This window comes from Marmota marmota, unplaced genomic scaffold, assembly GCF_001458135.2.
Source record: "Marmota marmota marmota unplaced genomic scaffold, marMar, whole genome shotgun sequence".
Taxonomy (NCBI): Eukaryota; Metazoa; Chordata; class Mammalia; order Rodentia; family Sciuridae; genus Marmota; species Marmota marmota.
In genome coordinates, this window is record NW_026000057.1 from 20,429,413 (window position 1) to 20,448,282 (window position 18,870).

At 39.9% G+C, this 18,870-nt stretch overlaps 1 pseudogene; it reads right to left on the reverse strand.

Moving 5' to 3' along the window:
- Positions 1-17,517: 17,517 nt before the first annotated feature.
- Positions 17,518-18,607, reverse strand: LOC107141133 (annotated as a pseudogene).
- Between the last annotated feature and the right edge of the window lie 263 nt (positions 18,608-18,870).

An 18,870-nucleotide genomic window follows, 5' to 3' on the forward strand; every position in this document is an offset into this window, starting at 1 on the left:
CTTGGGAGGATGAGAAAGGAGGATGGCAAGTTGAAGGATAGCCTTGGCAATTTAGCAAGACCCTATTTCAAAAAATAAAAAGGGCTGGGTATGGGGCTGGGATTGTGGCTCAGTGGCAGAGTGCTTGCCTCACACATGTGAGACACTGGATTCAATCCTCAGCACCACATGAAAATAAATAAACAAAATAAAGATATTGTGTCCCTGTATAACTAAAACAAAATATTTTTTAAAAAGAGGAGGCTGGGTATGTAACTCAGAGCTAAAGCACCACTGGGTTCAATTCCCAGCACCCCTCCCCCACCACTGTTGCATATGAAAAATAGAAAGATTTATTTTAAAAATTAGAATCATGATTACAGAAAACTAAGAACTGTCCTGAGTAGTTTTCTTTAAACCATGGTCACAATTTTATATTTTTGAAAGCTTGTTTTTTCTATTTTTCTAAGCCTGTCAGGCTGACTTATAGCCCAAATTCGGGCAACTCCTAGAGCCCCCTCAAGTCTTAGCCCCTTTGAGCTGTTCTATGGATGCCTTTCTTAATCAACTAAAACTTTCCTGTCACTCCTCCTCCCCTTGTGTCCTACCTGCCCTATCTCATGCTTCTATACAAACTCCTAAGAGAACACGCAGACCGGTGTCTTCCTGCACTATCTGTTACTTCTGTTCCAGCACAATCGGGAATTAAATCGGACCCTCTTTAACTGGGTGATGCAGTTTTACTTCGAGAGCTACATTCTCAGTCGTTGAAACCTCGCCGGACAGGACCCCATACAGTCATATTTCCACCATGCTGGGGCCCACCAAACTCAAAGTTTCTCGCCAATCCTCTCCTATTACTAATCATTAATCTCTCTCAAGCTTCTATCCCAACCCACAGATGGCGCCTCTACATCCAAGCGACATGGCAACAGGATGGCACCATCCACTCTCAGTCTATGGGCCAAGGCGATTGGCCTTTCACTGACTGTAATCGGGCCCTTAATGTTACTGGATTCAACTGGGCCACCTAATCCCACTTATGTTCAGCAATGCTATGCTTCATAGCAGATCAAACTGAGGAATCCTGTTGAAGCCATATCACCAGGAGGCCGCCCCACCTGCTGATGACAAGACTACCCCAGAGGAGCCTTAAGAGTCACCTCCTAGATCTCCCCTTTACTCCTGCTCTCCACATCCTAACTATTCTCTAAAGCTTCGCCTGTCTCGCGTAACCACCCATACTCCACCATGACTCACACTCTTCTAAGTGGTATTTTCACACCATTTTCCAGGGGACATCGTCGTCCTCCTCTTAAAGCATTCTTAACAGCAGTTGTTAGACTCCATACAGGATCCATATGAGCCTAATGTCGGGAGTCCACCACAGTATTCATGGCTACGACTACTTACTGAAACTGTAACCTTCTTAAATCTAACCCTCCCCGCCATCACACCAACTGATTGCTACTTATGCGCCTCTCTGACTCGACCTTTGCTTGCAGCGGTTCCCTTGAACTTCTCGGCTTCTGACCTCTCAAATTTCTCCACTCCATCTGCCCGCCGTTCTCTCCAAACCCTTTCACCCGACGCTCCATTATGGGAGCCTGAGGAGTATAACCATACTGTGATTCCCCAGTGCTGCCTCCTGGGCTTGGGTGTCTCCCAGTCAAAGTTTTACCACTCTAACATCACCTTTAACTTCACCCTTTATGCACCACCTGGCTCATTCTTCTGGTATAATCATTCTCTTATCACTATCTTATTCACCAACACCTCTACCCCATGTATACTGGTGACGCTTGTCCCGCAATTGACTCTCTATACCCCAGCTGAAGTGCAGGCCCTCTTGTCTCCCTCAGTGCAGAATAAGCAGGCTGCTTCCCTTCCAATACTGGTGGGTCTCTCACTGGCTGTATCTGCAGCGGGAGCAGGAATTTCTGGTGGAGCTCTAGGACACTCCTTATGGGCTGTATAGGACTTAAGTTCTAAACTTGAACAAGTGCTCACTTCTATGGCAGAATCTCTAGCATCTTTACAAAAGCAGGTCACATCCTTGGCTCAAGTTACTCTTCAAAATCGACAAGCTATAGACTTACTCACAGCCGAAAAATGTGGAACCTGTCTTTTCTTGAGGGAAGAATGCTGTTACTACATCAATGAATCAGGCCTTGTGGAAACTAATGTAGTCAAGCTCACCGACTTGGCTACCTCTTTGAAAAATCCACCAAACCAAAACCCATTTGCCACCTTCTTTTTAGCCCACTTCCAATCATGGCTGTTGCCTCTTTTAGGGCCCATATGTTTTCTTTTCCTGATGTGCTGTTCCTGCCCTGTCTGCTTCGCTTCCTACAGGGCCAATTACGGAAGATCTCTAACCAAACTTTCAACCAGCCTCTGCTTAGGTACTACCAGCCTCTGATGACCAATGAGCCCCAAACATCTTCAAGAGAACAGCTCACTCATTGCTGAAGCTTACTACCAGGCGCGATGGAATGCAATGGACATCGGACAGCAGGAGACAACGAGCCCGGAGAACCTCTTAATCTGCCATCCTGGATTCTTGAGCCTTTATGTCCTTTTAAGCCTCCTCATGGCCCTTGGCCTTTTCTCTGTCAGTTCCCCGACATGGAACTTCTGCCAAAAACTGACATTTGCTTTTATTTTTTAATCTTCATCCTGCTTTTGTTTGCTCTGATTTTCTTCAGGTGCTGGTGACACCATGTCAAGGCAACGCTTCCAATATTTCCTAGAGTCTTTGTTACAGGACCAGTGGCTGATATCAACATCGCCTCCATCCAGGACTGGTTCAATGCCATCGACGACTTGTGGTTTCAGGGAACTTTCATAGACTTCACCCCTACGGAAGTAGCTGTCTATAGCCACTGGGTTTTATTTCTGGTTGCCATGATATCCCCAGACTTGCCCCTGCCCCTGAACATTCCTCCACTTCCCTTTCTAGGCCCCACGCCGCCCCCACACAGCAGGAAGCAGCCGGATCTGACCAACGACGCCCCAATTCCTAAGAAAACAAAAAGGGAGGAATGTTGGGTAAACATATAATGGCAGCAGCATCCCAGAGAAAAACCCCAGCATGGCATCTAACGACTCTCCTTCTCTTCTTTGTTTCTTTCACTGGCGTGAAACCTTCCCGCCAGCACCAATGTTCAAACCCTGCTGGTGGGAAGCCTTAGCCCCAATTAGAATTAACTTCTTGGGCTCCAGAACTGACATATGGAAGAGCTTGCCAATAAACGGGCGACCTGTTAACTACCTCAGCCCTGCGACCTCTCCTTAGACCTATATAAACACACAGCCTTTTGTAATAAAGTGGGAAACCTCTTTGGTAATCTGTGTCGTGTGGTGCGGCGTTTTTTCCAGTCTTACAAAAACTCACCAACTAAAAGCCTTTGCTTAAAACATAATGTCCAAACTCCTTAGTGGGGTTTCTTTAGAGAACTTTTTTACTTTAACCTCCCTGGTAGCCTCCAAATTTGTTTTTATATAATCATACATTTTTAATTAATAGATTTTTTTTTTTGGTGCTAGGGATAGAACCTATATAAGGCAAGCACTCTAGCAACTGAGCTATACCCCAGACCGAATTAATAGATTTTACTTACTTATGTTGTTATTATTATTATTAATTTCAAGTGCTGGGGATTGAACCCAGAGCCTTAGATATGCTAAATGAGTGTTTTACCATGGTAACCGAGCCTCACCCCCAAGTCTAGTCCCACCCACGTACTGCTCAGGTGGTGGAAGTGAGGTTCCTCTTCATGGAGCAGGCTGGCTGTGGAATAAAAGCTAAAAAAAAGAAAATGGCAAAACAACCACCAGACACAGGAAGTAAATTTATAAAGCAGGAGTTTCCACACTAGAGAGAGAGAGAGAATGGAACCCAAGCTTGCTTTATTTATGTGGGGGAACATCAAAGGTTTTCCATGGAATGTTCTTTGCCAAATAAGGTAGGGGACTGTCTAGTTCCCAATGAGTTATGCCCAATTCCAGAGCGAGGATAGCTGTCTCCCTAGTAGAGGGAAGACACAGATCTCATGCCTTGGGCAATCTGATGAGCACGGGAGAGCTGGGTTATTAGTTCCAAGGGAAAAACCTAAGTCTTCATGGCTCCATTGTTAGACTAGGATGCAAGAAAAGACCACTGACTCCAATTAAAATCAAATGAAAGCAAGCTTATTATTTCAACCGGCCAGGCTGCCTCTCCCTCCCAAAACCGCGGGAACAAGACAGCAGCCTCATCTTTCCTGCAGCCCAGCTTTATAGCCCAGAAAGTTACACAAAGGGGGGTTACAGATAACAGAACTCTGACGAGCATAACACTAATGGTAGTTTACATTTTTGCTGGCCCCGACATCAGAATTTATGAAGGTCATTAGAGCCTCAGAGAGGGTTGTTATCTGGCCAGGGAAGGCCAAGATTTGTGAGGTGCCACTAAAGTTTCAGAGAGGGCTACTGTCTGGTCAGAGGGCCAGGCATGGGTGAGTTCAAGGCACGCACGAGCAGGCATTCCAAGCAGGTTCAGAATTTGCAGTAATTTATAGTAAAGCCGAAATTAGCTTTTCATGGCTTTGTGGCAAGATGGCTCCCAATTTTAAGAAAAGATCAGGTTGGGTCTATCATCCATACCAAGTGAAGACCCTTCAAGTAGCTCACTGGTGGCTCCCCACAGTCTAGCATAAGATTTTAAGTTTCTTCCATGCTTTATTTATGTATTCATAGCTCATAATCCACTATATCTATATACCACAGTTTGTTTTCTCAAATATCTGTTGAAGGACATCTTGGTTGCTTCCAAGTTTTGGCAGTTATGAATAAAGCTGATACAGACCTTCATGTGGAGGTGTTTGTGAAGACACTGTTTTGAACTCATGGGTAAATACCAAGGAATCTGATTGCTGGATCTTATAGTAAGAGTATGTTTAGGTATGAAAGAAACTGTTCAGATGTGTTTTCGAGATTGTATACCATTTTATGTTCCCCCAGCAATTAATGAGAGTTCCTTTTGCTCCACAACCTTGTCAGCATTTGGTATTGTCAGTAATTTGGATTTTTACCATTTGAATGGTATAGAGTGGCATCTCTTTGCTTTAATTTGCAATTCTTTTTTTTTTTTTTTTGTAATTCTTAATGATGTATGATGTTGATCATCTTTTCATATGCTTAGTTGCTATCCATATATCTTCTATATAAAATATCTATTCAGATATTCTGCTCATTCTTAATTTTTTGTTGTTGTTTTTAGAACTGTGGGTTGAACCCAGGGGCGCTTAACCACTGAGCCACATCCCCAACCTTTTTTTTTTTTTTTTGAGTCAGAGTCTCACTAAATTGTTTAGAGCTTAGATAAATTGCTGATGCTGGCTTTGAATTTGCAATCCTTCTTCCTTAGCCTCCCACCCTGCTGGGATTATGGACACTCACCACTGTACCTGGATGCATGTGATAGTTTAATAAGTTTGATCCAAATAAGTGGACAAGAAGTTCCAAACTGCTTTCACAGGCTTGTACAAAGATTCCTGGAACTATGGCTTATGAGGCCCTTAAGGAATTGCACCTTCTTCTCTCCAGCACTTTCTTTTATTGTGGCGACCTCCCATCTTAAATTCAGTCATTCTGAATTATTTGTTGTCGCACTAATACTCTAAGCTATTTCATAGTTCCATGAGTTTTGCTCACATCATTCTACCTACCCAGAATACCCTTTCCTCCTTTTGTTCATCTAAACTACTACTTATCTTTTAACTTCTAATTCAAACATAATCTCTTGTTTAAGGAGAGATTTAAGGAGATCCAGAAACTCTCTCCTTTTCTCTGTTCCCTGTAAATTGGCCATTCATCCTTTGATAGTGGTAGATTGATATCTCTGTCTCACACACATACACACATAAATGCGCACACTCACAAACACCTCAATGACTTTATTGCAATTACTCATTTATATATCTGTCTTCCCTACTGATCCATAAGATCTTTTAGGTCAAAATACTGCATGTATGTTTTATTTCTTTATCCCTAAATCTATCAGTTACTGGATCAGAGCAGGTACTTCAACATGTTTGTAAAATTAATGTAATATGTCCAATACCACATATTAGTTGTTCCTCTTGCCAACAGAAAAAAATATTACTGCTATGTTTTGAATATGGTTTGTCCCCCCACAGGTTCATATTCTGGAAGCTTGATCTCTAGAATGGCATGTTAGGAATTGATGGATACTTTAAGAAGTGGGCCTAGTGGGAGGTAGTTAGGCACTGTCTGCATGAACCAGTTAATGCTGTTTTGTGGGAATTCTAGCTTTCATGGGATTAGATTAATATTACAAAATGGTTCCTATAAAGCAAGGCCACCCTACATGTTTGGTGCCTTCTGCATGTAGCCAATTCCCTTCTCTGTTACACAGTCAGAGGGCCTTCACCAGAGCCTAGAAGATAATAGTACCATACTCCATGCTCTTGACCTCCAGACCTGCAAACTAAATAAACCTCTTTTTTTTTTTAAGTATCCGACATTGTTAGCTTCTGTTAGCTTTTAAAAAATTGTTTGAGAATAACTTGTAGACATGAGGTTCATTTACACTTAACCACTTCAAAACAAAACAAAAAAATTTTTTTATATCATCAAGTATAATGATAAAAATCAAGAATTTTAATATCAGTGCACTATTATTGTATCATTATTGGATTTAAATTTCATTGTCCCACTAAGCTAATACTATTGTTCTTTCCTTCCTTCCTGTCTTAGTCTCCTTCCTTCTTTCTTCCTATCTTTCTTTCTTTTTTTTTTAATATTTACTTTTTAGTTGTACTTGGACACAATATCTTTCTTTCATTTATTTATTTTTATGTGGTGTGAGGATCGAACCCAGGGCCTTGCACATACTGGGTGAACGCTCTACCACTGAGCCACAATCTCAGCCCTCTTTTTTTTTAATATTTATTTCTTAGTTGGACACAATATCTTTATTTGATTTATTTATTTTTATGTAGTGCTGAGGATCGAACCGGGCCTCACACATGTTAGGCAAGTGCCCTGCCGCTGAGCCACAACCCCAGTCTCTCTTCCTATCTTTCTTTCTTTGTCCCTATCTCCATTTCTCTTTTTCTCTTTCTTTCTTCTTTTTTCTTTTTTGATGGGTTTTAAACCCAGGTCCCCACTCATACTAGGCAAGCATTCTTCCACCCAGCTATACCTCTAGCCCCAATGTTTTTGTTCTTAATAGCTAAAGAAAAAAAATCCATCTGTGGTCCAGGCTCCAACCCAGGATCAACTATTGCGCATTGCATTTCATTGTCTTGTCTCATTTGTCCTTTCAATGTGTAACAGTTCCTTGTTTTTTTTTTTCTTTTTCTTTTTCTTTCATGACCTTGTCATTCTAAAGCATACAAGAAGTCCATTTACAGCAAGTCAGTCCCTTGATTGGATGTGTCTGTCTGATATTTCTTATGATTAGATTCAGGTTATTCATTTTTTGCCAGGAAAATCACAGAAGCAATGCTCTGTCCTCAGTGCATTGTTCTGTCTATGCTAACTCAGGTTGTATTTTTGAAATGATGCCTGCAAGTTGTCTCCACTGTAAATTACTGTTTTCTTCTATGGAATGGGGATGAGTTTACACTTAAGGCTAAAAGAAAGAGCAAGAATCTCTAAGCAATCTAAATAAAAATTGTTTAGCTCTGTTATTTGGCCTTCCTAGAAATTTCACCAAAAAATTAGGAGAGTGTTTAATAAAATGATGATCTTCTGCTATTTCTAGTGTTTCTGTTGAAAAATTACTTACAAAAACAAGATGCAGCTCTGAATTCCACAGAGCTGAATAGTAAAGCCTTCAGGAAATGGGAGTTCTGTACCCATCAGTTCCTCAGCGAGCTTGAATACAAGAAACTGTCGTTTCTATGATGCTCTGTGCATTTGGCTCACTGTTGGATCACTCTTCAAAAACGCTCTGACAAGAAGATAACGTCCTATGTTATTAGTCAGACTTTGCAGTCAAAAGAACAGGTTTATGTTGGTGTTAAAACCATGAGTCTGACTTCCAGCCTCTTTGTTTAAGCCACATATTCTTTAAGGAACTATATTAAAATTGCACCAGTGGTTAGAGGAATGTTTACTTAATTTCAGGAGCCATAAATCTAGCACAATAAAAAGAATGTTCTTCAACTATTCTTTTAAATGTTTCTACATCATAGGAAAGAAATCACTCAGTTCTACGGGCAGCATGTCTTTCCTTCTTAGCACCAGTTGCTGAAAGATCTCTTTCATGTTAGGATGCCCTTTGGGAGACCTTATACAACTTGGAAAGATCATGAGGGCTGAAGTCTGGGTGAGCTAAACAACAGAATATCTGGAAGCCCAAGATCTAAGTGTCAGCATAAGGCTTTTTCCCCCTTGCCTTGCAAATGACCATCTTCTTCCATTGTCTTGTTGGTTTCCCAGACTCCTATTCTTCCAAGGACACAGTCATATTGGATTTGAGTGTATATCCATATTACCTCATTTTCCTTTAGTTACTTTTTTTTGGTACTAGGAATATAACCCAGCGGTGTTCTTAACACATCCTCAGCCCTTTTCATTTTTCATTTTAAGACAGGGTTTTACTAAGTTTCTTAGGTCTTTTCCGTTACTGAGGCTGGCTTGAACTGATGATCCTTCTGCCTTAGCCTCAGGAGGCACTGGAATTAGAGATGTGCACCACCGAGTCTAGGTAATTACCTCCTTAAAGGTCTTATCTACAAATATAGTCCAGCACATTTTGTGGCATTAGTGGTGGGGACTTCAATAGATGAATTTTAGGGGAACAAAATTCACCCTGTAGTTATACGCTTCTAGTGTCATTGGCTTGGTATAAAAAGTTCTTGATTATTCTACTGACTCTATATATCTGTAACTGATTTTGCATATTAAAATTTAATTCTTCAAAAGATGTAGTTCATTTGGAGAATTCTTAATGAATAAGGAATTATGAAAAACATTTAATTTTTTCTCTTTCCACATTTTTTAATTGGTGCATTATAGTTGTACGTGATGATGGGATTTGTTGTTACATATTCCTACATGCAATACAACAATATAATTTGGCCAATATCACTCCCCAGCACTCCCCTGAAATATTCATTTTTGAAGTAATGATGGACCAAGAAAAATATCTGTTTTCTCTTTTCATAATTGGATGTTAAATTGACTCTAAAGAACTTTTACAACTTGAGCTAAAAAAATTCAGGAAAGCCAGCTGGGATTGTGGCTCAGTGGTAGAACGCTTGCCTAGCATGTTTGAGGCACTGAGTTTTATCCTCAGCACCACATAAAAATAAATAAAATAAAGAACCATTGACAACTAAAAAAATATTTTAAAAAATTCATAACTAAAACTAGATATATACAAATACATATATACACACACATATACATACATACAAACATAGAAAGTTCTCCTGATGTAAAAAGATGTACTCACTCAATTGCTCTTCTTATTTCATTACTCTATAATAATGGTATAAATGTGAATCTTGACCAAATAATTTAGAAGAGACTTTCCAGGGACACTCTAACACTGATCTATATCCCCAACTGTTTTTTCTTTTTATTTTGAGACAGGGCTTACTAAATTGTTCAGGTCTCTCTACATTGCTGAGGCTGGCCTCTAATTTGTGATCCTCCTGCTTCAGTCTCCTGAGTTGCTGGGATTACAGGCATATGCTACTGGGCCCACAGATAGCAATTTCTAAATTAGAGATACTTGAATTCATATGGATAAAAGTAGTCCATATCAGTTACGGATTAATTCTAATCTCTACCCCACATTATCCTTGAGAAGCATGATCTAACAGAGATTCTACCAGGTAGGATGCTGGTGATTACCTTGGCAGAAGGAAAGGAACCTAAGAAAATAAGTACATGTCACTTAACACTCAACTTTTATTGGTCAAAAAAGTCACAGGACTCTAACTTCAATGGGGTGGGACAGTTCTGTACATGTACTTGGAAAAAAGTTATTGACTATCAAAGCTAGTAATATTTTTGTCAGTATTACTTAATAATGATTCTTTTATAGTTCTTTTATGTATTATGTAGCCAATTTAAAAAAAATCATGTGGCTTAATCATGCAAACAATTGTTAATACTTTTATTTTGGTACACTAATCAAACTGAAATATCCTAGGCATTGTTGATCTCAGATGTATCTGACGTTATTTAAAGAGGCTTTGTTATACAGTTTCAGAGATAGTTTTTGGATCTTATTATTCTTCAATAATGCATCACATTCCCCTGTAACATATAATGCTGTTCCTATGCCAGCCTGTTTTGGGGTCTATAATTGAAATTCCACAAAAGACACTAAAGAAATCATGTTCCAATAGTTCCTTTATTTTATTTCTTTCATCTCAAATTTGTAATATAATGATATAATTAGTGAAATATTTTAAACAATATTCATGTATAATAATGAAATAGCAGACATTTTGATAAAATTACTTGGTGTTATTAGTCAGATAAGAAGTTACTAGTCTGGCAAACTTCCAGTTCTAATTTTATATTATTTCCTAGAGTAGTGTTATAAGAATTATCTTAGAATATATTCTATATATTTTTTGGATACAAGTCTCTTTCATATATACAATTAGCAAATATTTTCTCTTATTCTATGGGTGGTCTTCTCTCTCTTTTTTTATATGTTTATTTATTTATTTTTGTGTATAGTACTAAGGATTCAACCTAGAGGTGCTCTACCAGTGACAGTGAACAGTGAACTACATCCCCTGCCCTGAATTTTTTTTTTTAAGTTGTAGATGGACACATACATTTATTTTATTTATTTATTTTTACGTGGTGCTGAGGATTGAACCCAGTGCCTCACACATGCTAGTCAAGTACTCTACCACTGAGCCACATCCACAGCCCCCCTGGAATTACTTTTTTAAATTTCCTTTTTTGGTTTGTTTCATTACCACTATATATAATTGATTTTTTTTTTTTTTGGTACCAGGGATTGAATTCAGGGGCACTCAACCACTGAGCCGCATCCCCAACCCTATGTTGTATTTTATTTAGGGTTGGTCTCACTGAGTTGCCTAGTGCCTCACTTTTTTTGCTGAGGCTGGCTTTGAACTCCTGATCCTCCTGCCTCAATCTCCCAAACTACTGGAATTATAGGCATGCGCCACTGCACCCAGCTATAATTGATTTTTATAAATGGATCCCATGTCCTGAAACTTTGCAGAACTTACTTACTAATTCTTATCAGTTTTATAAATTTGATTCCTTGGAATTTTCTCTATGTAAGATCATATTATCTGGAATAAAGATAAATTTTGTCTTTTTATTTTCAATCTAGATGTTTTTCATTTAATCTTCTTGCCTAATTGCCCTTTCTAGAACCTCTAGCACAATATTGAATAGAAATCGTAAAAACAGACATCTTTACTTTGTCCTTGAACTTAGGAGAAAAACATTCAGTCTTTCACCATTAAGTGTGATTTTAGCTATGGGGTTTTCACAGATGCTATAAATAATCTGAGATTTATAATTTTCATGTTCCTCTCTTATACAGCTTCATGATCAATACATGATTGGCAAAATGGAACTTGATGGAATTGGTATAAACATTAAGCAAGAAATAGAGTTACATCTTCTTGTTTCATCTGTAACTACTGGCCAGCTTTGTCTTTGTGCTTACCCTGTCCTTAAACTCCACCAAGGAAACTGACCTACCAAAGGACCCTATTGCTTCAGGAGCCATAATTATTCTGCTGATATTTTCCTTCCTTCCTCACCTACAACTACCTCACCCACGAGCAACTCAACTTTAGGTGAGGCAGTCGTTTTCACTCTCCAAGGCCAGATTTTAAAGGATTAATTTTACCAAATGAATGAATGATCTTTCTCAGAAACTGGATCTAAGGAAAAACAACAACAAAAATAATTTTTAAGTAACTAGTAGAAGCTTTAGCTGAAATTTTGTGAGAGTGTCAGGAGTTGGGAAATCATAATGGATCGAGTACAAGCTAAAATTGTGGGGAAGCTGAAATGATAAGTAAGCTGAAGTAGTTTATTAGAGCAGGAGAGAAAGAAGTAAATACACAGAACAGATCTGAGTAACACTGAAAATGTAGTACTTAAGGAAAGATTCTAAACTCTTACCCCTAAGGTTTCTGGAATGAGCTTGAATCTAAAACAATTTCCAGTCCCAGTTCATAAACTCCCATGAAATCCTAATCTCCTTATTCACCACATGCACTAAGAAGAGTCTCTTTTTGCTTGGGAACAAGTGAAATAACTAAGAACACTCAGCAAAAACTCATCATATTTGACAATGATTATTCTTTTCTTGAACATCCTGAACTTTTAAGAGAAAGACATAGAAAAAGAGAATGAAAATTGTTTGGGATGAAATGCATGGAAATAATGAACAAAGAAAATAGGAAGACTTTAGGGCCCTTGCACTTAAGAAGCCCATGGTATTAAAAATGTGGTTAGCATTTCTGGGTACAGTGGCACAGGCCTATAATCCCAGCAACTCAGGAGGATGAAGCAGGAGAACCACAAGTTCCAGGCCAGCCTCAGCAATTTAGCAAGTCTTCAAGCAACTTAGCAAGACCCTATCTTTAAATAAGAAGTACTGGGGATGTGGCTCAGGAGTAAAGTACCCCTGGATTAAATCCCCAGTAATCCCTCCCCACAAAAGGTGGAGGAGAAATATTTTGGAGAAATATTTGGTGTTATAAATTTAGATCTGGAATGTCCCCCCAAGGCTCATGTGTTGAAGCCTTGACGCAGAAATATTCAGATGCTCAATGTGGGGCTCACAGGAAGTGATTGGATCATGAAGCTGTGACTCATCAATGGATTAATCTATTGATGGATTCATAATCTGATGGCATTATTGGGAAGTGGTGGAAACTGTAGGAGGTGGAGCTTAGTTGAAGAAAGTGTGTCACCGGGGGTGTGCCCGGGTTGCTTCTTGGCTGCCACCAGGTAAACAGCTTTCCTCCGCCATGCCCTTCTGCAATGATGTTCTGCCTTGCACCAGGCCCAAAGCAATGGAGCCAGCTAACCATGGACTTAAACCCATGAAACTGTGAGTCAAAATAAGTCTTTCCTCCTTTGAGTTGTTTTTCTCAGGTATTTTGTAAATACTAACTAAAAACTGTTTAATGAAGCAGGGAGAGAATAATTAAATTATTAAAATAACAGTAGTATGTTGGATAAATTCTCAAGAATAAGGCAGTTAGAAAAAAAAACTTTGTTAATGGCAAATATACCATAAGAATGTAAAACAGCATAGTGGCAATTCCAATTATAGATGAAATCAATGTCAAGAGGCTATATCTTGACAGCAGGCACAGACTTTTCAGTAAAGAATAAAGTAATCATGAAAATGAGGTAAATAAAACATTTGAGATTAATTAGTGTTGTGCTTTAAACAACAATGACTGCTATTTAGTCTTTGTAAACAACTGAGGTATAGACTATAATTTTTTCTTGTTGAATGTAATTAAACCTTCTCATAGCTGCCAAATTGAATTAAGGGCTTTGCTAATGGAAACTAGGAGATAATGATGGAAGAGTTAGTATGTAATTGAGATGGGGAGCAATTTTTGACATATTGGAAAAGTCTAGGAAGAATTAAATGGGATGCCTTGGAATTAAATTGAAGTAGATAATGCCTAGCTCCATGAGTACGGTAAGAATTATGGTGATTAAGGTGTGGAGTTTACATTCCATTTATTGGCCTGATAATCAGGCCTTGTTAATTACAGCAAATTACTAAACTGTACTGCTGCTTTTGTTGATTTTGGATGATGATTTTTACCTAAATGTTAACCTCAAGGCTTGTGCAAGTTAAGGTTTATGGAGAGATTATATCTAGAATTTAAATAAAACAATTATCATGCAGAGAAACTTTAGTAGAGAAATGATATGGTATTTGCCAACATTTCAGAGTGTGGGCCACCAGCTTAATTAACTGACTTCACTTAAATGTAGTGGGGTATGAGAGCAACCTTTTAATTCTTTCTTGTAGCTTTGAGTCCTAAAATGTATTCCTTCAAAATAACTCTTGTTTTTCATATTTATGATTGCATATCAAGTTATTAGGAGACAGTTTGAGATATGTTGAAAATTTTGATTTAAGGTGGACATTAACATTTGATCATATTAATGTTAATTCATAACATTTAATTTGTTCATAAGTGGTAATTGTGTTTGCTACAAGTAAGGATTTGTTTCAACTCGTGGAATTAGGGTATAGGTTTTATGTGACTAATTACGTTAATTGAGATGGGGTTAATATAAAGGCCCTTTAAAATAATATTTTGTAGGCTTATCAAAAATGATATTGCCATATTCTATTATTAAAACATTTCAAGTTGATAAGAAGATTTTTTTTTTTTTTTTTTTTTTTTGCTGTGGTACTAGGTATTAAACCCAGAGGTGCTCTGCCACTAAGATATACTACCCTAATCCTTTTTAAATTTTGTTTTGAGACATACCTGATGACATACACCTGAAATCCCAGGGATTGGATAGGTGGAGGCAGGAGGATTGTTAATTTAACACCAGCTTCAACAATTTAGCAAAGTCCTCAGCAATTTAGCAAGGCTCTGTCTCAAAACAAACAAACAAACAAACAAACAAACAAACAAACAAAAAACTGGGAATCTCACTTAGTTGCCAAGGCTGGCCTTGAATTTGCAATCCTCTTAACTCTGCCTTCCAAATAACTGGCATTACAGGTGCATGTCACCATGCCTGGCAATATAAATCATTTTTAAAACATAATCTTAAATGTAAATTTACTTACTGCTCTAATATGATGATGGTGATTAAGGATGCATATAAATCCTAACATTATTAGAGACTGAGCAGGAATATTAGCTTGTTTGTTCTAACGAGAATGAGGAGAGAAAATCATAGTGAATGTTACTCCACATGACTGTGTGTGTATTACTGGGAACTGAACCTAGGGACATTCTACCACTGAGTTACATCCCTAGCCCTTTTTATTTATTTTTAAAAGTTATTTATTTATTTTAAAAATCTCTCTCAGTTGACCAGGCTGGCCTCTAAGAATCTTCCTGCCTCAGCTTTCCAAGTAGCTGAGGTTACAGGTATGCACCACTGCACCTGGCTACACCTCAGGAAAGTGGTGGTTTGTCATGCTACAATGAGAAGCTCCTTTCCTAATGCCAGGCCGACTCCAATAGGCCCATGCTTCAGGCCCACGTTACTGCCAGGGCAGTTCTTATAGCCCCAGGCTCTGATGGCCCTGTACACTATGTCTCTAAACCCATCCCAGTTCTACTTTGGCTTACACAAACTCAGTCCAGGGCTACTGCACTGCTAGGCAGTTTCTGTAGCCCTGCTCACTGGACTGGCATGTATAGACCCAACCCCTAGGTCCACTCTAGTGCCAGGGCAGCCTCTGTGGACTGAAGTACCAGGCCAGCCCCTGTGGATTCAAACTCCAGACTGGTCCCCACAGACACAGGTTTCAGGCCTGTGCCCATAGTCCCATACTCCAGAAGACCTAAGGTCCAGGATAGTCCCAGAGGACCTAGACTCAAGAACATCTCTTGTGGATCTAGGCTCCAGTATAGCCTTCACAATCCCAGGACCTAGACCTACCCTTGCTGACTCAGCTATTAGGTCCATTCCAGAGCCAAGTAGGTCTCCAGGCCCCTGAGCTGCAGGCCAGTTCTCATGGATCTAGACACCAGATCAATATTCATAAAATAGGCTCTAGGCTGCCCCCACCCCCACCCCCCACAGACCCAGGCTGGTCCCTGTGGCCTCAGAAGCCATGGACCCAGGGTCTAGACCTGTTTCAGTGAACCAGAGGTTCAAACCCACCCCAGTAGACTCTCTGCCATGTTGGCCCTTATAGGTTGAAGCTCCAGGATCATCCCAATGGAACCAGAATCCAAGCGAACCACATGAACTCAAGCTGTAGGCATGTCTCCTTGGGACCAAGTGCCAGTCTGACTCCTGCAGACTCAGCCTCAAGACTCATCCTCACAGAATGAACCTACCTTAGTGGCCCTGGTATTAGGTCAGCCCTCAAGGACCCAAGATCCAGGTTCACCCACCTGCTTACCCAGGAGCCACACCTGCCTGCCTGAGAGTCCAGTGGCAAGCCCATCCACAGACCACACCAGATGGCCTGTCCAAAATCTCTGTGTGGGACTGATTGCTGAGGGATTTCCCTGATGGAGCCAGACCAGAAAGACTGGAATAAGTAACTACTTCAAATGTGCAGATATCCTCATGCCCAAAAGGATCATGATCAACCAGGAAAGCATTGCATCTTCCAAAGGAAAAGTAACTGATGCTAAAGAAACGGAGATTTATGGGGCTGGGGTTGTGGCATGGCGAATGGCCTAGTATGTGCAAGGCCCTGGGTTCGATCCTAGTACCACATAAAAATAAATGAAATAAAGGTACTGTCTTCAACTACAATTAAAAAATAAATATTTTTTAAAAAGATATGGAGATTTATGCATTTCCTGATAAAGCACTCAAAAATAATCATCTTAAGTAGCCAAATGTGGGTTGGAGATATAGCTTAGTAGTAGAGTGCATGCTTAGCATGTGTGAGGCCCTGGATTTGATCCCAAAGACCTTAGGGAAAAAACAAAACAAAACCTACTCAGGAAGCTGCAAGAGAATTATTGAGGTTTGGATATAAAGTGTCCCTCAAAACCTCCTGTGCTGATGCAAGAGGTGAATGATTTGATTATGAGAACTGTCACCTCAACAGTCCATCCTAGTTTGAATGGACTATTTGGGTGGTAACTAAGCATGGGACTGAGTGGAGAAGTCGTGTCACTGGGGTCGTACCCTGGAAGGGTTCATCTTCCTTATAGCCCCTTCCCATGGATCTCACTAAGTTGCCCAAGCTGTCCTCAATGTGGATCCTCCTACCTCAGACCCCCGAGTAGCTGGGATTACAGGCATACACCACCCTAGTCAGCATGTTTTACACTTTTAAAAATTGGGTTGTTTTTCCACTGTTGAATTGTGTGAACTTTTATAAATTTTGGATATTGACCTCTTATTAGATATATGGATTGCAATTTTCCCCCTTTTCCAAATGCTATCATTTCATTTTGTCAGTTGTTTCCTTTGCAGTTCAGAAGCTTTTTAGTTTGACATAGTCCTACTTATTTATTTATTTTTGGTACCTAGGATTGAACCTAGGGGTGCTCAACCACTAAACCACATCCCCAACCCTTTTTTATATTTTATTTAGAGACAAGATCTCACTGAGTTGCATAGGGCCTCATTAAGTTGCTGAGGCTGACTCTTTTTTTTTTTAAGACACATTTATTCAGCGTCATGATCAGACTATTACATTTAGCAACCAACAGCATGGGTGTAAAAAACAACAACAAAACAAACAAACAAACAAACAAAAAAAAAACCCTACTTTAAAACCCTTTGTTGGAATGCTTTACACTTTCCACAGAACAGAAACTAAAATAACCTGTTGTACAATTAGTCACAAATACAGTCCTTTGTTTCTTTGCCCATACACATAAGTATTGTCTAAACCATGTCTTCTTTGCAGCAGCTAGGCCCTGCCACCACTGTGCTTGGCTGAGTTCACAAATCTGTTGTAACCTGTATCTTCCCTGTCACTTCTCTGGCTCTCCTCTCCTGCTAAGCTTTGTTGCTTACCTGGCAGTATTAAAACTTCTGCCACTGCCATAACTACTGCTGCTGGAACCGCCATAGCCACCTTGGTTTCGTGGTTTGGCAAAATATTGGCCTCCACTACAGTAAGGTCCAGAGCTTCAGCCTCCAAAGTTTCCACTCTTCATGGGTCCAAAATTTGATGACTGATTGTTGTAACTGCCAAAAATCATTGTAGCTTCCACCACCTCCAAAATTGCTTCCATCATTACCAAATCCATTGTAGCCATCCCCGCTGCTACCATATCCACCACCGCCAAAGCCACCATGACCACTGAAGTTCCCTCCACAACTGAAATTGTCATTTCCACCAAAACCACCTCCACGACAACCACCAAAGTTTCCAGAACCACTTCGACCTCTTTGGCTAGATGAGGCGCTAGCCATCTCTTGCTTTGACAGGGCTTTCCTCCCTTCACAGTTGTGGCCATTCACAGTATGGTATTTCTGAATGACAATCTTATCCACAGAGTCATGGTCATCAAAAGTTACAAAAGCAAAGCCCCCTTTCTTTCCACTGCCTCGGCCAGTCATGATTTCAACAACTTCAATTTTCCCAAACTGTTCAAAATAATCTCGTAGGAGATGTTCTTCAGTGTCTTCTTTAATGCCACCAACAAAGATCTTTTTCACAGTTAAGTGGGCCCCTGGTCTTTGAGAATGTTCTCTTTGGTTCCACAACTCTTCCATTCACTTTGTGTGGTCTTGCATTCATGACTGCGTTCACTTCCTCCACAGTGGCATAAGTGACAAATCCAAAGCCTCTGGAGCGCTTTTCTGTTTGGGTCTCTCATTACCACACAGTTCAGTCCGTGTGAGTGTTCCGCTTCTGACTCTCATCAGTTATCTCAAAGCTCAGCCCGACGATGAATAGCTTCCGAAGCTGTTCGAGCTCTTTAGGGGATTCTGATTTAGACATGATGGCAGCAGGAAGAGAGACTTTAACGATGCTTTCTCTCGGGCGTCCATGGGCAGAAAGCTTTTTTTTTTAAATAACTTCATTTATTTAATTTTTTTATGTGGTGCTAAGGAATCAAACCCAGTGCCTCATACATGCTAGGCAAGTGTTCTAGCCTGAGCCACAACCCCAGCCCCTGAGGCTGACTTTGAATTCACAATCCTCTTGCCTCAGCCTCCCAAGCCACTGGGATTACAGGCAATCGCTATCGCGCCCAGAACCCC